Raw genomic sequence first — 23794 nt, forward strand, 5'->3', positions numbered from 1 at the left:
TTGTCACCAAAGACAGGGAATTTAGGGCTAAGAAGCCTGTTCAAACTAGCCTTCTTCTTAAATTGACTACCCCAAGCCCAAACTTTGTTTAGATTCTTCACTAATTAAGTGTCTAAAGCCTAAGTTGCTTTTATTGGCAATTCCTCATAAATGCATTGTTTCTTTGTCTAAAAAGTATAAGAGGCTGCTTGCTTTGGTTACATTTTATGAGCAAAGGCTTTCAGGCACATGAATAAAGATCTGTTTCTTTTTCTCCTGTTAACCTATCTTGTGTCACTTTTATCATGAGTCCAGCCACATGAACTCAAAAGGGGTAGAGGTGGAATTTTCCTTTTCCCCCAACAAAAACACAGACCAACTCTCCCTCCTCAGGGAGGGAATCAGAAATTTTGTGTTACAGAGAAATGCCCAGCTTCACTGGTATCCCCAGACTTCCCTATACAATTCAATTAACTCTCACTCCAATATTCCATGAATCTCCTCTTCTTTTCAGTCTGTTTCTAACTCTGTTCTGTCCCTCAGTTGCTGTGCCAATTCTTGAACCTTGTCATGCTATTTTAATTTTATAGTACCAGATTGGTCCAATTAGTATCTGTAGAGTCAATCCCCTCTTGTATTTCATCTTGATTATTGTTTTGGCTATTCTTGACACTTTTTTTTTTTCATCTGAATTTTTTGACCAGCTTATGCAGTTCCCAAAAGAAGCAAAACAACAACAACACAAAACACCATAGATTCAGAATTACATTAAATTCCACTTCTATGAGGTATCTAAAATGCTCACTCAGAGTAGTAGGAAGTAGAATGATGGTTTCCAGGGGTAAGGAGAAGGAGGAAATGGAGAGCTTTTAATAGGTATAATGTTTCAGTTATGCTAGGTAAATAAATTCTAGAGATCTGTTCTATGCAATATAAAGCCTACAGTTAATGATACAACACTGTACACTTGAAAATTTACTGATAGATAGATCTCCTGTCAAATGTTCTTGCATGCATGCTAAGTCACTTCGGTTGTGTCTGACTCTTTGTGACCCCATGGACTGTACCCTGCCAGGCTTCTCTGTCTCTGAAATTCTGCAGGCAAGAATACTGGAGTGGGTTGCCATGTCTTCTTCCTTCAGGGGATCTTCCTCACTCAGGGACTGAACCCAAGTTGCTTATGTCTCCTCTTCCAGGCAGGAATTTTACCACTCCACACCACCTGGGAAGCCCCGAGTTTCTTGCCACACACACACACACACATGCACACAAAGATATACTAAAAAAAAGAAATTAAAAAACAAAAAGTGGGTTCCCTGGTGGTATAGTGATTAGGATTCCAGGCTTTCACTGCAGTGGCATGAGTTCAATCCCTGATCTAGGAACTGAGATCCTCCAAGGTGTGCTGCGTGGACAGCACACACAAACACACACACACATTTGTGTATATGTGTGTGTGTGTGTATACACACACACACACTCTATTTTTAAAGAACAATTATATTCATTTTGTAAAACTTCCCAAGTGATCTGACATTTTTCACCTGCATTCAAAGATTTTGTTTTGAGAAAATTAAGTTGAATTTTCTCTGTAATGTCTCTTGTATACTTAATATGACTATCTTTGGTCTTTTTCTTCTCTTTTCTGGCATTTATTTTTTTTTTTTTATTTCTTTGTTCTCTCTTTTTTTTTAATTTTTGTAAAAAAAATGCATTGATTTTCATTTAATTTTTGACTAAGCCTTTTACCGCATCTTTGTTGGCATATTTCTGATATCTCTTTGTGATTTTCTTTTATCTGAACAGTCTATTCCACTCAGCTTTTAATCTTTCAAACCTTTCTAGCAACACTGTCTCTTTTGATCTTCTTTCAGTGTCCCTTTTTGTATGGCTCTTGATCTTCTGGGTTAGTTTCCCACTTTATCAAAAATGACTCACCATCCTGCTTTGTTTTATGATTAAGAATCTTAGATGAAAATGATTTTATAATAACTAGAGGAAAGTTGTCAATGGTATAAAACTTTTTAATGACATGCTAATTCATTACCTTAATGTCAGATTCAATTTAACTAGGAGGTGTTCCCCTGTGTTGATTGAAATATTTCACATGAATTGCAAATCTACTTCATTCATGTATTGCCTTCCACAGAAAAAATAAAGATTCCTCAAATGCACAAAATAGGTGGTGAGCAGTCCAGTTAATAGTTGTTTATAGTGTGAAAAAACGGAAGGGATTATTTTCCTTGTACTCATTAAACTTAGTTTTTATCTCTTTTATAGTAGTGTACATATGTATTTGACTCTGTCAATAGCTTTAATGGTAATTTTTTTCAAAAGCAATTCATAAATGTATGGAACAATATTGCTAAATTATAGTAATTGAAGGTAATATTGAACTGAAAATCATTTGAGATACATAAACCTCAAACATTGCTACAAGCATAGAGAGCTTTAATAAGCCACAAAATGTTAAAATAAACACTGCAAAAATGTGTAACCTTAGGTTACCTTTTTTGGCATTAAATGTTTGAAACTCAAGACCAAAAACTAGACTATCAAACAAGCAGGCATATATTTTTTTCTTAAATTGTATGTATATCTATAATGTGTGTAGATAAGTATAATTATACATGTATGTATAATTATATCAGTGGGTTTTTTTTTTGTTAACCACTATACTAGATATTAGTAACATACAGTAGTATATATAATACAAGAGTTTTAGTTCATTTTGTTTGTTTTTGCCTTCACATTTAAAGCTTATTCACACCTTGGCTGAAAATCTCCTGAGTAAAAATCTGTGCTGTGTTTTTATATCTAAAGATGAATAAAGCAGAGTGATTTTCTTCTTAGGACATAGGTAATCTGAAGGGGAAGACAGGCATAGAGTCATAATGCAAATTGTGAACAGTGCCGTTTGGAACAGGGAGAAATAAAATTTTCTGAGAAAATAGCCCAAGGGAAAATCAATTTATAAAATTGATATGACTACAAATTTATTGAAGACTGAACAATTATACAGATATGGTTTATGATGGACTCATGATTGCCTTGATTTCATTGGGATGGAATCAAAATTGTTGGGAGAAATATCAACAATCTCAGATACGCAGATAATACCACGCTAATGGCAGAGAGTGAAGAGGAACTAAAGAGCCTCTTGATGAGAGTGAAAGAAGAGTGAAAAAGCTGGTCTAAGATTCAAAAAACTAAGATCATAGCATCTGGTCACATCACCTCATGGTAAATAGAAGGGGAAAAAGTGGAAGCAATATAGATATAATTTTCTTGGGTTCCAAAATCACTGCAGATGGTGACTGCAGCCATGAAATTAAAAGACACTTGCTCCTGGGAAGAAAAGCTATGACAAATCTAGACAGTGTATTAAAAAGCAGAGATATCACTTTGCTAACAAAGGTCTATATAGTCAAAGCTATGTCCCAGTAGTCATGTATGGATGGGAGAGTTGGATCATAAAGCAGGCTGAGCACTGAAGAATTGGTGCTTTTGAATTGTGGTGTTGGAGAAGACTCTTGAGAATCCCTTGGACTGCAAGGAGATCAAATTAGTCAATCTTCAAAGAAATCAATCTTGAATATTCATTGGAAGGACTGATGCTGAAGCTGAAGCTCCCAATACTTTGGCCACTTAATGTGAAAAAAACCCTCATTGGAAAAGACCCTGATAATGGGGAAGATTAAAGGCAAAAGGAAAAGAGTGAGACAGAGGGTAAGATGGTTAGATAGCATCACTGACTCAATAAACATGAATCAGAGCAAACTCTGGAAGATAATAAAGGACAGGGAAGCCTTTACTGGCATGCTGCCATCCATGGGTCGCAAGTTGGTCACACGTTTCCTTCCCCCAAAACATAAGTTCAAATTTCTTTTGAGAGGAGAGATTTACAGTAAAATCTGATATGTATCACCAGGCATATTTTGGTGTTATAGAATGTTTAAAAGGATAATTTTAGTTACATAAAAACTGACAAATAAAATGAAAGCAGACATAAGCATATTTGTTTAGAGGCCAGTGCAATGATGATGTAAGTTGTGGTGGAGGGACTAAGATATTTTGAGTTTTATTAATTTAAGATTTTTATATTAAAAATCTCTTAAGTCCTAATTATTAAATCCTTAAAGACTTGATAGACATATTAATAAGCAAACTACAAGCACTTTACTGCTATAGATACAATTGAAAATGTGACAGAAATAATTAAAAATAAAACCGATTCATATTCATAGATTATATTTTAGAGACATAAAATATTTTTATACAATTTAGTAATTTCATAAACTAACCAAAAAATATCAATTTACAAACTTGATTTTTCCAAGCTAACAAAATGTCGTAAAGTATACACACTATTCTGATGTAGATGATATACTTTCCTTAGTGCCCATTTCAGCAGAGTTTATAATTGACAATCAAAATAATATCTTTATATAAGAATATTTGAAGTACAATATGAAATTGTCCATTGTCAAATGCAAGAAGTGTATCTATTAATATACCCCATAAACTTTTGATCTATTGCTCTTTTCTCAAATTTAGGTCAAATATGAATTGCTGCAGTTATTAAGGAAGCATATTAAATAATAAGATCATTCAGAAAAAAAGGCAACATTATTCTGTTGGCATTTTAACATTCACAGCTTAGTATAAAACAAAGACTAAGAGCATCTTTAACTTTTAAAAACCTGTGCACTTGTAAAATTGTATCACCTAAATGTCCTTTTTTGTTAATGTGAAATGAATTAATAATTTTTGTTAATTTGCAACATTTTTCTCCTAGGCTCTTCTCTTTCTAAGACAAAGAAAATAATGACATGTAAGAAATTTCAAAGTAAATACGTGAACACAAAAACTTTTTTTTCCTTCCACAAACTACTATTCCAATGGGAAAATTTTATGACTTTTTAAATTAATATCTTAGAATTAAATGGTTTCTCCCATTTTCAGTAAGGGTTCTCTAACCTGTCATTATTCAAGAAATATGAACCAGGAATTTTTATTAAATTTTACCTTATATCAAAAAATAGCACAGCAGAAATGTAGCTGGTATTGATTTGAAGTTTGAGTGTTAGGAATGATGTGAGTGATGAGAGCATTATTGGAGTTTGCACTTTTTGACAAGAGTTGGTAAAACTTCCTATATCGTTAAAGGAAAAAAGAAATTCTAATTTTTGCTTCTTTATGTGTGTATATATATATACATATGTCTGTGTGTGTGTGTGTGCATGTGTGTGTTTATGTATATACATATTCATATACATATACATGGGCTTCCCTAGTGGCTCAGATGTTAAAGAATCAGCCTGCAATGCAGGAGATCCAGGTTCAATCCCTGAAGATCCCCTGGAGAAGGATATGGTATCCCACTCCAGTATTCCTGCCTACATAATCCCATGGACAGAGGAGCCTGGCGGGCTGCAGTCAATGGGGTCTCAAAGAGTCAGACAGGACTGAGAGGCTAACACTTTCATTTTTCATAAATATACACATACAAGTTCTTTATCACTAGTGCCACCTGGGAAGCCTTACACACACACACACACACACACACATACATATTTGGTTTTTGGTTTTTCTTTTTTACCTGGAAAGTATGGTAGCTATGCTGGAGAAGAAAATGTAGCTCCTTTTACCTTTTGTACTCCTGTTCCCCTTGATACATTCTGCTTTATGCTTTTTTTGGTTCCTCCACCAAGCAGCAAATTCTGAACTAAGGACCCTTTTTTTCCACTAAACACCTGATATACTGCTAGGTTGTGAGTAATTTTGAAAGTTATTTAATTATTTCAGTCTTTTAGGGTTTAAATTAATGAAAACCACTAAAGCCAATAAATCCTACACTGGGAATAAACTCTAAAAATGTTTTATTGTGTAAGGGGGGAACATCTCTAAAGGACAGATTTCTTAGATTCGTTTTATCATTCATAAATATTCTGGTGTGCTAGTACCTTTGTTTTATTACATTAGGACTATTTGAAACGCAAATATTCAGTAACATGATTTTAAAGAAGTACGGTCAATATCTTTTGTTTTTTTTCGTTTGGTTTCAGTAGCTTTAGCTTCAGGTCATGGTGCAGGTATATTGTTCAAATTGAGTTCATTGAAGTATAAAGTGTGGGTGTCTACTCGAGAGATGTTAGAAAAGGTTTTATGCAGAAACAACTGTAGGAACAATCTGAGTTCAAAATAGCATCCTTGTTACTTGCCCTGTGGTTCTAGGTATGAAGCATATGGACTCCATTTCTATGTATATCTGAAGGCTCAAATCAAAATTAAAAGTTCTTACTGTTTATTAGCATAACAGTAAAAAGCAAAGTACGTAATTTTCTTTTTAAATTTTATTTTTTAAGCATAATGTTCATTTGACATCAGATTTCATTTATTATAATCAAAAGGGATTGTTAATAGTTTAATGTTTAAATAAATGCCTTCAATGGTATATAATATTTGAAATTCTTTTTAAAATGAAGTTTAAAATATTAGTTTAGTAATTTTTGTATAGTTATACTGAGTAATTTCCAATGGTATTCATTTGATGAAAACAATATGCTTTGTAATATCATTTTAAAGATTTAAAGAACTTAAACCTTCAAATATTTCCTCATATTTAACAACAATAAAAACACTATAATAGCTATAAGACACTATATATTCAACATTTACATCTTGTCTGCAAACTACATTCATCTCTAATTTACCAAACTGTGAACACTGACTTCTGGTAATTTAATCATATGGAACACTTGAATACTTTTTTTTTTTTTTCAAATTCTGTAGAACAGATGGAGATTTGCTTTAATTTAGGTACTCATTACATCAGACATCTAAAAAAACCTCACACTTGATGCTCTCATTTAATGGAAGAGAAATTGATGCCTTGGAAAGGACCTTCAAACTTCCAATAACTTTCATTGTCTTATTGATTGTGATGCCAAGGTGTCTGACAGGAACAGTGTGGGTTGTAATGGAGAAGAAGACCCTGTAAGGCAATGTTCTGAACTTTCACTTTTAAGATTTCCTTGTACAATTTATCTAGATATATGAGTTTCTTTCCCTTTTGAATTGCCATTTTCTAATTTCCTGATGCCTTTTCACTTCTCATTTCTTTTGTATTCTGCGTTTTCTCACTCTTAACATCATCCATTTAGAATATAAGCATTATATCCTGATTCTCCAAAAAATTTCCCTAACAATTTTTTCTACTTTCATTAGCCTTCTTATTTCCTATCACAACCCCATGTTAATACGAATTTATTAACACTTCTAAATTTGAATTTTCATATTGAAGCTTGCCAGAGAAATATTTTATCTGGGGATATATTTAGGAGGTTCTTGATGTATATTACACAGTCATGAAGTTACTTTATGACTTGGTAGGAACCACAAATATTCTAGGAGCTTCCATTATACAAAATTCATTTAATAAACACAGTGCTATGACCTGGATGATTCACTTGACTGACGTGTAAAATCATATATCCTACACATGGAATTAAAATAAATATTTGGCTGACTATAAAAAAAATCTATTCAGTGATACTGATTTATGTAAGAAGTCTCCATTCACACCACAAATGCCACATTTTTGTAAACTGCATCAGTCTTCCTCTCATTGCCTCAGTCAAAATCTCTTTGTTGTCACAAATAGCTATCTCATTTTCCCTCAACCATCATATCTAAATCATCAGTATTTCTACGCCTGCAGCATCCATTACACTGTCAACTTTTCTCCATCTCATCTGTAACTGCACTGATTCAGGCTGCCACACCATTTTCTCCATCTCATCTGTTACCAAACCAATTCAAGCAAGACATTTACAACACCCTTCTATTGATTATAACATACTCTCCAAATATCAGGTAGAATTATTTCTCTAAATCAAAGTATAAAATTTAAGAGGGTGCTTACTTCCCAGTTTTCTTCTCAAACGTCATCACATAGAGTTACTTCCTTTGACTATCCAGTGTAAAAAATAAATTGGTGTCCAACTTTTATTTTCGAATAAGTTTATTTGAGTCAAAAGCACATCCTTTCTCAGTTTTATACACCCAGTTTCCACTGTGTCAAAAGAAACAAAACTAAACAATTACCATGAGACCTAGATACTGTACCCTTGAATTTTTATCCCAGAGGAATGAAAACTTGTGTTCATACAAAAACTTATACACAAATGTCTGCAGCAGCTCTATCTGTAATGTTCTAGATGGAAGACAACCCAAATATTCTTCAACATGTAAATGGTTAAACAAAGTGTATTTCATCTATACTATGGAATCCTATGTAGCAAGAAAAAGGTACAATCATTAATGCACACAACATAGATGAATTGCAAAGACATTATGTCAAAATAAGAAAAATAATAATAATCTCAAAGGTTATCTACAACATAATTTCAGCTCTGACATCTAAAGAACTTGAAAATCATCACCGTCATACTTACAAGCTAAATAAACTGGAAATCAACTTTTTTTTTTTTTTCTTAGATCCATCAGGGAATTGAGGTAGCAGGGCCACTGGTGGGGCCAAATCTGGAGAGATAAGATAATCCAAGAGTCACAGCCAAGATCTGCTTAACTAGAGCAGAGCCACTGGAGACATACCCTCATTTGAACATTGATATGTTAAGAGTGGCTTCCCTTATAGCTCAGTCGGTAAAGAATCTGCCTGCAATGCAGGAGACCCAGGATCGATTCCTGGGTTGGGAAGATCCCCTGGAGAAAGAAATGGAAACCCACTCCAGTATTCTTGCCTGGAGAATCCCATGGATAGAGAAACCTGGAGGGCTATAGTCCATGGGATCACAAGAGTTGGACATGAGTTAGTGACTAAACCACCATCATGTTAAGTGTGATAAATTTCTAGAAGCTAAGTGTGCATTAGACCATTCAGGTATGACCTAAATCAAATCCCTTATGACTATACAGTGGAAGTGAGAAATAGATTTAAGGAACTAGATCTGATAGACAGAGTGCCTGATAAACTATGGACGGAGGTTTGTGACATTGTACAGGAGACAGGAATCAAGACCATCCCCAAGAAACAGAAATGCAAAAAAGCAACATGGCTGTCTGAGGAGGCTTTACAAATAGATAGGTGTGAAAAGAAGGGAAGTGAAAAGCAAAGGAGAAAAGGAACGATATACCCTTTTGAATGCAGAGTTCCAAAGAATAGCAAGGAGAAATATGAAAGCCTTCCTCAGCCATCAATGCAAAAAACAGAGGAAAACAATAGAATGGGAAAGACTAGAGATCTCTTCAAGAAAATTAGAGATACCAAGTGAACATTTCATGCAAAGATGGGCACAATAAAGGACAGAAATGGCATGGATCTAACAGAAGAAGATATTAAGAAGAGGTGGCAAGAATACACAGAAAAACTGTATAAAAAAGATCTTCATGACACCAGTAATCATGATGGTGTGATCACTCACCTAGAGCCAGACATCCCAGAATGTGAAGTCAAGTGGGCCTTAGAAAGCATCACTATGAACAAAGCTGGTGGAGGTGATAGAATACCAGCTGCCCTATTTCAAATCCTGAAAGATGACACTGTGAAAGTGCTGCACTCAATATGCCAGCAAATTTGGAAAACTCAGCAGTGGCCACAGGACTGGAAGGGTCAGTTGTCATTCTAATCCTAAAGAAAGGCAATGCCAAAGAATGCTCAAACTACCGCACAGTTGGACTCATCTCACACGCTAGTAAAGTAATGCTCAAAATTCTCCAAGCCAGGCTTCAGCAATATGTGAACGGTGAACTTCCAGATGTTCAAGATGGTTCTAGAAAAGGCAGAGGAACCAGAGATCAAATTGCCAACATCTGCTGGATCATGGAAAAAGCAAGAGTTCCAGAAAAGCATCTATTTCTGCTTCAATGACTATGCCAAAGCCTTTGACTGTGTGGATCACAATAAACTGTGGAAAATTCTGAAAGAGATGGGAATCCCACACCACCTGATCTGCCTCTTGAGAAACCTATATGCAGGTCAGGAAGCAACAGTTAGAACTGGGCATGGAACAACAGACTGGTTCCAAATAGGAAAAGGAGTACGTCAAGGCTGCATATTTTCACCCTGCTTATTTAACTTCTATGCAGAGTACATCATGAGAAATGCTGGCCTGGAAGAAGCACAAACTGGAATCAAGATTGCTGGGAGAAATATCAATAACCTCAGATATGCAGATGACACCACCCTTATGGCAGAAAGTGAAGAAGAACTAAAGAACCTCTTGATGAAAGTGAAAGTGGAGAGTGAAAAAGTTGGCTTAAAGCTCAACATTCAGAAAACAAAGATCATGGCATCCAGTCCCATCACTTCATGGCAAATAGATGGGGAAACAGTGGCTGATTTTATTTTTCTGGGCTCCAAAATCACTGCAGATGGTGATTGCAGCCATGAAATTAAAAGATGCTTACTCCTTGGAAGGAAAGTTATGACCAACCTAGACAGCATATTAAAAAGCAGAGATATTACTTTTCCAACAAAGGTCCATCTAATCAAGGCTATGGTTTTTCCAGTGGTCATGTATGAATTTGAGAGTTGGACTACAAAGAAAGCTGAGTGCTGAAGAATTGATGCTTTGAACTGTGGTGCTGGAGAAGAGTCTTAAGAGTCCCTTGGACTACAAGGTAATCCAACCAGTCCATCCTAAAGGAGACCACTCCTGGGTGTTCATTGGAAGGACTGATGTTGAAGCTGAAGCTCCAATATTTTGCCCACCTGATATGAAGAGTTGATTCATTGGAAAAGACCCTGATGCTGGTAAAGATTGAGGGCAGGAGGAGAAGGGGACAACAGAGGATGAGATGGTTGAATGGCATCACCAACTCTATGGACATGGGTTTGGGTGATCTCCGGAAGTTGGTGATGGACAGGGAGGCCTGATGTGCTGCAGTTTTGGGGGGCACAAAGAGTCAGACACTACTGAGTGACTGAACTGAATTTAAGTGAAGTGTGGACTAACCTAAAGATAGGTAATTCCTGGAGTTACATTCTTGACTGAGGGAACTGCGTGCACACTTTCATGAGTTTTACACCCAGGAACTCCACAATATTCTTAAAATAAAAGAGCCAATTTTTGAGGAAGGGATTTGAAATTGCATATCAGTCATTAAACATATAACCAATTCTCTAATTTTCAAAGTGCAAATAGGCAGGGATCTTACACTTCAGACAATGATAATTCTTTTACCATCATAACCCCTTTGGATAAAATTACCTATAAATCTGCAGTGTCCCCTTTTGAGTATCTTAGTATAATCAATATTGCAAGTATTATAGTATGGATTTCATTTTTATAAGGAGGTAGAAGACAATGACATTCAAGAGTGATGATGATAGGGCTTAAGAAATTATAGAGACAGTTACTAAAAGCAAATGATCAAAAAAAATTTGAAAAATATTTTTCAAAAATATTTGAACAAAAAGAACTTTAGTGCACACATAGAACTTAAACATGATTCTTTTGAACTCTGGTGTTATTTTTATATAAAGATATTGCTCATGTTTAACCATGTGCTGTGCTTAGTTGCTCATCCGTGTCCAGCTCTTTGTGATCCCATGGGCTATAGCCCTCCAGGCTTCTCTGTCCATGGAATTCTCCAGGCAAGAATATTAGAGTGGATTTCCATACCCTCCTTCAGGGGATGTTCCCAACTCAGGGATTGAACACAGGTCTCCTGCATTCTAGGTGGATTCTTTACCATCTGAACCACCAGGGAAGCCCTGTGTTTAACTATATGGGCAATATTTTAGAATCTTCTTCAAACTCTTTGTTAAATAGAGTTGTCCTTCAGTATCTTCAGGAGATTGGATCCAGGAACCCTTAAAGATAACAAGCTCTGGATGCAGGGCCAACTGTACGGTTTATTGAATTTTCAGAGGCTATATGTATACAGTCACTATTCTTTTATGATTCATTTATTGGCATCCCTGAATCTTACAGAAATGACTCAGTGGCATTGCATTTGTGTATTCATGCATGCATGCTCAGTTGTGCCCAACTTTTCATGACCCCGTGGATGTAGTATGCCAGGCTCTTTGTCCATGGAATTTTCCAGGCAATAATACTGGAGTGGGTTTCCATTTCCCACTCCAGGGCATCTTTCTGACCCAGGGATTAAAACCATGTTTCCTGCATCTCCTGTACTGGCAGAAGAATTCTTTACCACTGTGCCACCTAGGAAGCCAACTCAGTGGTAGCCAAATATAAATACTTCTATAATCTAGCCTCAAGTGACCAATTGCTGTCATCCTTTTTATACTGAATGTTCCAGTTACACAGAACACATTTTCATTTATGCTCCCAGATATTTGAAAGGTTTTTAAATTGTGTGGAGGAATATTCCTTTCTCACCATGCCATGTGGATAGGAGTAATGATAGTCTAACTGTTACTCAGGTATAATATTTTGTATATTATATGAATTATTGTAAGTAAGCTTGATTCTTTTCTTTAAACTGTAACACTATCAAGCACCTGTGAAAAAGAAATCTTATTTATCTTCTTACCCCAGGCCCAACAGATTTCTTGGTATATCACACAATCCAAATGTTGAATCAATTAACAGATGAGAAGCAAAGTCACCAAAAACCTGTAGTTTTATTTAACTGGCTTTTATCTTGGGCAGGATTAATCTATATAACATGCCAATCATTTATTTTTATGGCAGCTGTACAGTACTATGCTATTAAGTAATAAGGTAAATGCACTGCAGTTTTTCAGTTGAAAATGCTCTGTAATTGAGCTATTTTTGCCCATGTCATATATTTTATCTTTTCATTACATGTTATCTTTGGAGAAAAGAGACTATACTCATTTTACTATGTGTCTTGGTTTTATAAGATAAAGTAGGACAAGATGGTAATATTCCCTGGTCTAAAGACAGGGTAATCTTTAGTAAATGGATCCTGATTTAACAAAATGCACTCAAATTTTATATGTGACCTCGAACAACATTCTACATTCCTATGTTAAATCTTTTTTTTTTTTTTCAAAAAGTAAAGTTGGAAAAGAGAAAAAAAAATGAACTATTTTTACTATGAAATTCATATTGGGGAATGAGAGGAATCTATTCATTTAACCATCTTGAATATTTTCTATCATAAATAATTGATTAGTAAGTCCAAGTGTTACTCATCTGCTTTAAAAAAAAATTAAAATTACACAAAACTATTTAAATACCATTTTTATCATTAAGTGACTTTAACAAGTGGAGAGGCAATTAGTAGATTTTATGAACACAAAGTTCTCAAGAATATTTTATAGACTTCAGTTTCTACCTACATCTAGAATTTTTTGCATGTGTCTATTTTAATGCTCAATTGGATTATTGAAAGGAATATTATTTTTCCATTCAATTGTCTTTGTTACTTTGCCAAAAATCAGCTGACTATATTTGTATGGGTCTATGTCTGCTATCTTTATTCTGTTTTTGTTTCATTATTCTGTCTGTTCTTCTGCCATTATCACTGTCTTTATGACTGTAAAATTTTAGTAAGTCTTGAAGACGGGTTGTGTCAGTCCTTTGACTTAGCTGTTTTCTTAGTGTTGAATCTGTTGTTCTGGGTCTTTTGCCTTTCCATATAAACTCTAAAATCAGATTGGTGATATCCAGCAAATAACTCACGGGGATTTTCCTTGAGATTTTGTCAAATTACGGGTCAAGATGGGAAGACCTGACATGTCAGCAAAACTGAGTCCTACTCAATACAAGCAGGGAATGCTCTCCATAAATGTGGAATATCTCTTCATTTATTTAGGTCTTCAATCCCTTTCATTAGTTTTATACTTCTGTTTTATAGGTCTTCTATATATATCTTATTTATTATATTTATACCTAAATATTGTAATTTTGGTTCTAATTTAATGGTTTTAATTTCCAAATGTTCATTGCTGGCATACAGCAAAGCAATTCATTTTTGTGTATTAACTTTGTATCCTACACCTTGCTATATCACCTATTAGTTCAAGAATCAATTTTTCTTGTTGCTCTTTTGAATTTTTCTAAAGAGACAATCATGTCTTTTGTAAACAAAGTTTTACTTATTCCTTTCCAATCTGCAAACTTTTATTTCCTTTACATGTCTTATTGCATTTGCTAAGACTTCCAGTAAGATGTGGAATAAAAGTGATAAGAAAGAACATCCTTGTCTTGTTATCAATTTTAGAGAGAAGGTATCTGGTTTCTTAAAATTGAGTACGCAGTTAGCTGTATTTGGTTGTTGTTGGTTTTCTTTATCAACTTGAAGAAATTTCCCTTTACTCCTGGATTATTGAGAGTTGTCATCATGAATGGGTGATGAGTTTGCCAAGTGCTTTCATTTGTTCACTTAGTAATATAATCATTCAATTTTTCTTTAGCTTGTTAAAAAGATTACATTAATTGATTTTCAAATGTTAAAACCACCTTGCATACTTGAAATAAATCTCAGTGATCATGATATATAATTCTTTTATATATGATTGCATTCCATTTGCTAAAATTGGAGAGATTTTTACATCTTTGTTTATAAAATATTTTACCCTGTATTTTCCTATTTTGTAATCTCTTTCTCTGGTTTAATGAGTTAGAAAGCTTTCCTTCTGCTTCTATTTTGGGGGAAAAATGTATAGAACTAGTATAACTTCTTCCATAAATTTTTGAAAGTATTCATTTATGGGGAATCTGTCTGCAACTGTTCTTTCTGTTTGGGGAGATTATGATTTGTTTATTAAATCCCTTTAACAAATAACTATACTGGGGTTCCCAGGTGGTGCTGTTGGTAAACAACCCACCTGCCAATGCAGGAGATACAAGACATTAAGGTTCAATTCCTGGGTAAGGAAGATCCCCTGGAGTAGAAATTCACAACCTTCTCCAGTATTCTTGCTTGGAAAAATTCAGTGGGCAGAGGAGCATGGCAGTCTACAGTCCATGAGGTTGCAAAGAGGGGCACAACTAAGCATGCAGACTCCATCCACCCCATGCAAATCAATAAATACAGACCTATTCAGATTATCCATTTCCTTTTTTTTTAATGAGTTTTGGGAGATTATGTCTTTCAATATATTGGTCTGTTTTCATCAAAGTTATCAAACTGTAAGTATTGAATTGTCCATAATAGTGTTTTGCTATTTTAATGTGCATAGGATCATTAGTGGTCACAACATTTTCAGTTCTGATATTAATAATTTCTTTTTTTCTTAGTTATCTAATGACTAGAAATTTATTGACTTATTATCTTTTCAAAGAATCAACTTGTTGTTTTGATAACTTTTATATTGATTTCGTGTTTTTCAATAATTTTTAACCTAGTTCTTTTATTCTTCTAGTTACTTTGGATTAAGTTTTTTCTCCTATTTCTAGTTTCCAAATATTCAAAGTTAAATTATTATTTTTAGATGTCTCTTCTTTTGATTCTCTGCATTTCTCTTTTAATTTAATTCAAATATGTAATTGTAAAATGTTACCTTGGCACTTCTTTGATCCATTTGTTATTTCAAAGTATCTTGTTTAATCTTAAAATATTTGGGAATTTTCCAGATAGCTTTCATAACAGATGAAACTCCATTGTGAATTAATTCCAGTATGACCTGGGACTATACTTTATATGACTTCTGTTCTAAAATGTGAATATTTTGTCTCACAAAATTACCAATCATGAACAAGAGAAGTAGAGACACCAAACACAGTTTTATTATAAAGCCCAAAATGAGAAAGTTTAAGGATACTGAGAGTAATTAGTCATGATAAAGTTTCAGAAAACAGAACAAGGTATGTAATATTGATGGTGTATAAATAACCTCAGATATACAGATGACACCACCCTTATGGCAGAAAGTGAAGAGGAACTGAAGAGCCTCTTGATGAAAGTGAAAGAGGAGAGTGAAAAAGTTGGCTTAAAGCTCAACATTCAGAAAACGAAGATCATGGCATCCTGTCCCATCACTTCATGGCAAATAGATGGGGAAACAGTGGAAACAGTGTCAGACTTTATTTTTTTGGGCTTCAAAATCACTGCAGATGGTGATTGCAGCCATGAAATTAAAAGACACTTACTCCTTGAAAGGAAAGTTATGACCAACCTAGATAGCATTTTGAAAAGCAGAGATATTACTTTGCCAACAAAAGTCTGTCTAGTCAAGGCTATGGTTTTTCCAGTGGTCATGTATGGATGTGAGAGTTGGACTGTGAAGAAAGCTGAGCGCCGAAGAATTGATGCTTTTGAGCTGTGGTGTTGGAGAAGACTCTTGAGAGTCCCTCGGACTGCAAGGAGATCCAACCAGTGCATCCTAAAGGAGATCAGTCCTGGGTGTTCATTGGAAGGACTGATGTTGAAGCTGAAACTCCAATATTTTGGTCACCTCATGCAAAGAGCTGACTCACTTGAAAAGACCCTGATGCTGGTAGGGATTGGGGGCAGGAGGAGAAGGAGACGACAGAGGATGAGATGGCTGAATGGCATCACCGACTTGATGGACATGATTGAGTGTACTCTGGGAGTTGGTGATGGACAGGGAGGCTTGGCGTGCTGCAATTCATGGGGTCGCAAAGAGTCGAACACGACTGAGCTACTGAACTGACTGACTGATAAAGATTTTAAGGTAGCAGGTGTATAGATTGTTTTTCATTGCTACTGAAAAAAAGTGATAGGTTCTTATAGGGGAAATAGAAACTAGGTATAATATTTCTCTTAGGATTGGCTGCATGTGTACATATTTTGGGTTAATAATAAAAAGCTAATAGAAAGTTAGAAAATAAAGTCTGAGATCTCAGATCACTCACTGAAGGGCTGAAGGCTTCCAAGTCTCCCACTTGGTTTCACTTGGGCTTTGTGCCATTGGCTAGGATTATATATGTTTGAATATATATACTAAAAAATGTTATAAAAACCTGAATAAACTATAGAGGAAAAGCACAAGTATTATTAGCAGTTTAAAACATAACTTTCAAAAAGTAATATTTTTAGATAAGTCTGTTATGGTGATTAAAAAAGAAGAATCATGGTTATCTCTGGGTAAAATGTATCTCAATTCTATAAATCATTCAAATTTAACTACCCAATAAAAATCTTAGGTGATACTTTAGTTTACTTTACCCTTGATAGTCACTATAAACTTAGAATTTTCAGTCTAGTCTTTTTTTTTTTTTTTAATAACAACATGCTGTTGCTAAGTCACTTCAGTCGTGTCTGACTCTGGGTGACCCCATAGATGGCAGCCCACCAGGCTCCGCCGTCCCTGGGATTCTCCAGGTAAGAACACTGGTGTGGGTTGCCATTTCCTTCTCCAATGCATGAAAGTGAAAAGTGAAAGTGAAGTTGCTCAGTCATGTCTGACTCTTAGCGACCCCATGGACTGCAGCCCTCCAGGCTCCTCCATCCACCGGACTCTCCAGGCAAGAGTACTGGAGTGGGTTGCCACTGCCTTCTCCATAACAATATGGGACTTTGCCTATTTTAGGCCTATTAAGAACTGTTAATAACTAATCTGTATTAGTTAATGACTAATATGACTAATTTGCAAATTATTCTGTACTTTGATGGATTTTATGAAAGTCTAAGAAAGTGCAAAGCAAAAATACACAGATCAAGCTATATCCAAAGAAAAAGAAAGTGTTTGTTATTATATGCTTTGCTTTTATTCTCTTTGTGAATGTCACAGAGGTCAAGAAAACTAATTAGTGAAAGGTTAGTTCAGTTTTCACATGCTGGCTTTTCATTAATCCCTTCTAAGTACTCAGTGAGCACTCCAATTACTCAATCAACAAGTAAAAAAGGTTGTTTTTAAATTCCAGCAGTTGAAAACTGAGATTAATGGGCATGGTTATATTTAGTTAATTTTATGCTTCGATTAATAACCACAATAGAAGTATACTAAAATGCTAAAGTTCTCATTTCTTTCATGTTAATTTTAACATAAAGACAAAAACTGCAGTCAGAAAACAAGCTTTTAAATTTCATAAGAAAGTTATCATCAGACTTGTTACATTGCATTGCAGTCTCCTTTCTATCAGGCTGCCCAGGTGGTACTAGTGGTAAAGAATCTGTCTGCCAGTGAAGGAGACACAACAGACACGAGTTCGAGCCCTGAGTCCAGAAAATCCTCTGGAGTAAGAAATGGCAACCCACTCCAGTATTCTTTCCTGGAAAATCCCATGGACAGAGGAGCCTTGCAGGCTACAGTCCATGGGGCTGCAGACAGTCAGACACAACTGAGTGAGCACAGCACACTCTTTTCTATTACCGGATTAATACTACTTCTCAAGGAGAGGTTAAGGCTTTGAAACTGGTGAGGATGTTTCCATGACACTATAATTCCAGTAAGTTTCAGATCATACAGAAAGAAGATGCAGCAAATTTAAAATCCATTTCTGTATTTTTTCTAGTTCAAAAAATTAGAAGTTTATAAGTGGTTTACTTTAAGGGAGGTACAGTAGTAAGAAGAAGATAGGAAAATTTATGTTTCCCTATTTCTCCATTATGTACTTAAGCAAAGTCATGCAAAATGGTCAACTTTTATGAGATCTTCTATAAGTAGTAGAAATTATATTTAGAGTAACTTTTTGCATTCAAGTTTTAAATTTGACTACATTTAATTGGATTTAATTATGTGTACAGAGTTTTCTCTTTTTCTCTTCCTGGAATACAGATAGGGTATTGTGTGTCTGAATATGAAATGAAATGCAATAAACACAAAGTGTTATCTAAATACAATAATTCTTGTATAATCATCCTTGAAAAACTGATCTGTTTTCACTACATAGGTAATGAAGGCTTTATTCAGTGAAAGCCTGATCTGAACTGTAAAATCCATTTATGTATTATATTGCTGGTTACTGTAGGAAAAGTAGACCCAGATTTTCCCACTGAGGACATCTTAGAGAAAACTTCTCATTAGATAAAATGAAACTTGCCCTCCCCATGTGTATGAACTTAGAACCATTCTGACTTAAATTCATAATACAATGAACTATAACAACTACAAACTGACAATCATTTAGACATAAAGCAAATGTCACTGAGTTCAGAAGCTCTCTGAGAGGAGTGCTGCCAAAATATATATGATACTTATTTCCATCTTAATTGGAGTCTGGGATAAATTTCTATTTATCCCAGAGTAGCTGTTACATCTAATGGTAGCTTCCAGCTGATGTCTATCTATTCAGTAGTACAATGTCTCCTGTCCTACCTGCTGACTGTCCTGTGTATTTAACGCATAAAGAATCTCCTTTATGGATAAGACAAAATCAAACAATTACAATCTGAGTCTACTATTTTTTAAAAGAGATTTATTACTTTAAACCAAAGAGATAATTGCAACAACAAGTACACAGCACGCAGTGGAATTTTGACTCAGCAGACACCAGGCTCCAGCCAGCACTGATCTCTTTTTAACACTGTTGAACAATTGTCTATGGTCTGCCATCTGCATAACCTTGGGAATAAAGAGGTGGTGGTCTGAATGTAAGCTGTCATATTGGGTATGTAGTCCTTAACAGACTTGATGGTATCATTGTGATTCCCTTATACTTTTTTTTTTTTTTTCCTTTAGGTCATTTGTCGATATTTTGCAGAACTGAAACAAATTATCCCTGGAGATAGACTCTAGCTACCTACCATTCTTCAGTAAAATCATGGGACGTATTTCTTCCTCCAGTTATTAGCAAATGAGTGTGTATGATAGAGGGAGCACATCACATGTTCAGATCTGAATCAAATTTTGGAAAAGTTTATCAGTGCCTCTTCTGAGTGTGGAAGCAGAGAATAAAGTGACACCCAAATAAATACAGAAGAACTATTCATCACCTTTAAACTCTCTGAGACATCTCCTCTCTGTCATGCTGGGAATTCAGACATTCTAAACAGTTAAAGGAACACGTGTCCCATTTGTATATGGATAAGTGTGCATGAAGATGTTTTTTCTAAGCAGCTACACTACTAGAGCTGCCTTTCCAAAAGACACCACCCTGCTTGCTCTTACCAAAATACACCCTAGAAAAACTGAATGTTTGTGTTATTAAATTACAAAACATTGATGGAGTGCTAGCTTTTCATGATCCACACTGTTCTAGGCACTTAAGATTATGTTAACAAACAGAACAGACTAACTCTTTTGCTCTCATGGTGCACACATTTCAATAAGCTGGGTGGGGTTGTGGTGGGGAGACATAAAATAACGAAAATAGATGAATATAGATGATTAAGTGCCTGGAATTTTACATTCTGAAGAGTTCTCTGGAGGAAAATAAAATAGAAAAGGGGAATAGAGGTGTACATAAGCTGTATTAGGGAAAGCAAATGGGACACTGCCAAGTAGAAGATAAAATTAAAGGATATTTAAACTTTTATGAGCTTTAGTTTTCTTTGAGAGAGATGAGAAGTCATTGGAGGATTCTGAGCACAGGAGTGTTTTTCTATATTAGGAAAATCAATTTAGCTGCTTTGTTAAAATATGCTACAAAAAAAAATGGGGGGGAAACTAAAGTTAAGTTTAGATGTGCAGTTGGAAAATTTTTGTGATGATTTAAACCAGAGATCAGGCTGAAATCAAAGTGCTGCCTAGGGAGGATGCATCTAGAGGCTTGACGAAGGATAGCTCTGCTGTTTAGCTCCCTTAAGTTGATGGACAAATCCAGTATCTAAAGTTGTAGAACTGAAGACCCTGCTCTCCTGCCGGTTGTCAGCCAAGCAACACTTGTAGCTCCGAGAGATCATCAATTACAAACTGACACTTCCGTGGGCAGTTGCCATCTACCTACTTAGCTCTACAAGGATTAAGTCTTGTGCTGCTGCAGCTGCTGACCTTTAACACCCTCTGAAAGGAGTTCAGGTTGGAGAGCAGAAATGAGGCACACTGTGCAGGGGAGAAACTGGCAGGACAGGTCTTCAGATAGTTATGTTCAGGAACCGATTTTATGAGCCCAATTCTTGTATCTCCCCATATCTAGAAAAGCACTAAAATCCTTCATGCTGATGACTGTTCCTCATGTTTACCAAAGCTTCATGAGACTAGCAGAAACCTTCTGGAAAAAAAAATGTGCTTGTCTGCATGTATTCCCACATCACCAAAATCACATATATACTGACCCAACCTCCTGACTCTTTGGAGCAGTTTCTTAGAGCTCTCTAAGGTGTTGTCTCCCAGGCTGCAGTCCTCATTTTGCCACAAATAAAACTTAACTCAAAACTCTCACATTGTGCATCTTTTCTTCTTTTTCTTTTTTTTTAAGTCAACAGGATCACCCTCAGGTCTCTGCCATGTGGTATCCTCCATAGGCAGTTTTTAACATGGATACTTTCTTCTTCAAGACCAGGTTTAAAAAAAAAAAATTCTCTCTCTAAATCTCACCCTTCAGGAAGGGATGAGTCCTTTTAAGGCATTTATTTGATTAGGATAGTCCAACCCAGGGTAATCTTTTTGAATAATGCAAAGACAGTGGCTTGAGGATATTAGTTACATTTGCAAAGCTCTTGTCTTTGTAATAAAACAAAACATAATCACAAGTGGGAACTATGTCATACTCACCATTTCATCCATATTTTAGGTTTGCTGCTGCTGCTGCTGCTAACTCATTTCAGTCGTGTCCGACTCTGTGCAACCCCAGAGACGGCAGCCTACCAGGCTCCCCCGTCCCTGGGATTCTCCAGGCAAGAACACTGGAGTGGGTTGCCGTCTCCTTCTCCAATGCATGAAAGTGAAAAGTAAAAGTGAACTCGCTCAGTCGTGTCTGACTGCTAGCGACCCCATGGACTGCAGCCTACCAGGCTCTTCCATCCATGGGATTTTCCAGGCAAGAGTACTGGAGTGGGTTGCCATTGCCTTCTCTGATATTCTAGGTACTTTAAACCAAATGGTGGTAATCTTAGGGACATCTTAAAATCATGCCTACCCCCTCCCCCACAAAAAATAAATAACCAGTCTCTGAGTATAGTGATGCTATATATGTGTGATTTCATCAACTTGGCTTAAAACCTTAGGTTTTAAGATTTGAAGTATATAGTCTATTCAAGGCTTCCCAGTTGACTCATTGGTAAAGAATCTGCCTGCCAATGCAGGTGATGCAGGAATATGGGTTTGTTTCTTGAGTCGAGAAGATTCCCTGGAGATGGGCATTGCAACCTACTCTAGTATTCTCGCCTGGAAACTCCCATGGGCAGAGTAGCCTGGCAAACTACAGTCTGTGGGGTTTCAAAAAAGTTGGGCATGACTGACCAACTGAGCACACATATAGTATATCCATTAATTGTCAGTCATTGCCCATTGCCAGCAATGTTTTGGAAGGTAGCAATTTAAAAGACCCATGCATGTTCAACTCTGTCCACACTGTTGCTTAATATATCACTAAGATGATATATTAGCACAGTTATGTAACAGATGCCTGTTAGTATTACTGGCCCTAAGAACTCAAGTGGCAATGATGTACTACCGATATCAGTGTTAATGCAGTGATCTCTCAGCAAGCAAAGCCCACATAGTATGTCTCCGGGTCTCAGATAACATTTGGAAAAGTCTAACAGAAATGTCTGAACCTACATTAGGAACATCATTTAAGTCCTTTCCCGTGGAGGATCTGTGCCCTTTGCAATTGGAAGACAGTCATGTCTCTCAGTATCTCTGAGTCTTTAACTTTTCATCTCTTCTACAAAGTAAATTTATGGTTTGCTTGCAAGGATAAAGATTTAAAACAACTAAAATTAAGCTATTGTTTCATCCTGAAAGAAAAAAACAAAAAGCATTTATCTCAAAGACAATCTTCACCATTATAATCTGTGATCAAAATCAACATAGTCAAGGTTTATAGGATGATATTGCTAAATAGTTTTGATTTTTATGAAGACTGCATCAGTCAACATTTTCATTCTTTTATATATTTTCTTCATTTCAGAAGCTTTTTTTCATATTATCAGTGGATGCTTGCTTTATTATACTATCTAAAGTAGGAGATGGAGAAGACTCTTGAGAGTCCCTTGGACTGCAAGGAGATCCAACCAGTCCATTCTAAAGGAGATCAGTCCTGGGTGTTCTTTGGAAGGACTGATGCTAAAGCTGAAACTCCAATACTTTGGCCACCTGATGCGAAGAGTTGACTCATTGGAAAAGACTCTAATGCTGGGAGGGGTTGGGGACAGGAGGAGAAGGGGACGACAGAGGATGAGATGGCTGCGATGGCATCGATGGATGTGAGTTTGAGTGAACTCTGAGAGTTGGTGATGGACAGGGAAGCCTGGCGTGCTGCAATTCATGGGGTCGCAAAGAGTCGGACACGACTGAGCGACTGAACTGATTGAACTGACTGAAAGTAGGAGATGCAATATAAATAAGTATAATTCCAGGCCAAATGTTTATAGGATAAGCTGTGGATTTTAAAAGGGTCTCTCAAACTTTCAAACTCACTATATATTATTACATAATGGCATACTTTCACGTACACTGTTATATGCTAAGACGCTGCTGCTAAGTCGCTTCAGTTGTGTCTGACTCTGTGCAACCCCATAGGCGGCAGCCCACCAGGCTCCCCCATCCCTGGGATTCTCCAGGCGAGAACACTGGAGTGGGTTGCCATTTCCTTCTCCAATACTGTTATACAGAACACACTTTTCTGGGCACTGGCCTAAAGACATAATAAGTATGATTTAATTTCATGCCATTTAGTACTCAAAATGTTTTTGAGAAATAACCTCATTAACCTGACCTTACAGATACAGAAAGGAGGCACATAGGATTAAGTTACCTAGTAAGCCAATTGATAGCTATTTTTTTAGGGATGGAGTATATGATCACTACTCCAGTGTTTCTCTGGTCACTGACAAAATA

Source organism: Bos taurus, chromosome 9 (genome assembly GCF_002263795.3).
Source record: "Bos taurus isolate L1 Dominette 01449 registration number 42190680 breed Hereford chromosome 9, ARS-UCD2.0, whole genome shotgun sequence".
NCBI classification, from domain to species: Eukaryota; Metazoa; Chordata; class Mammalia; order Artiodactyla; family Bovidae; genus Bos; species Bos taurus.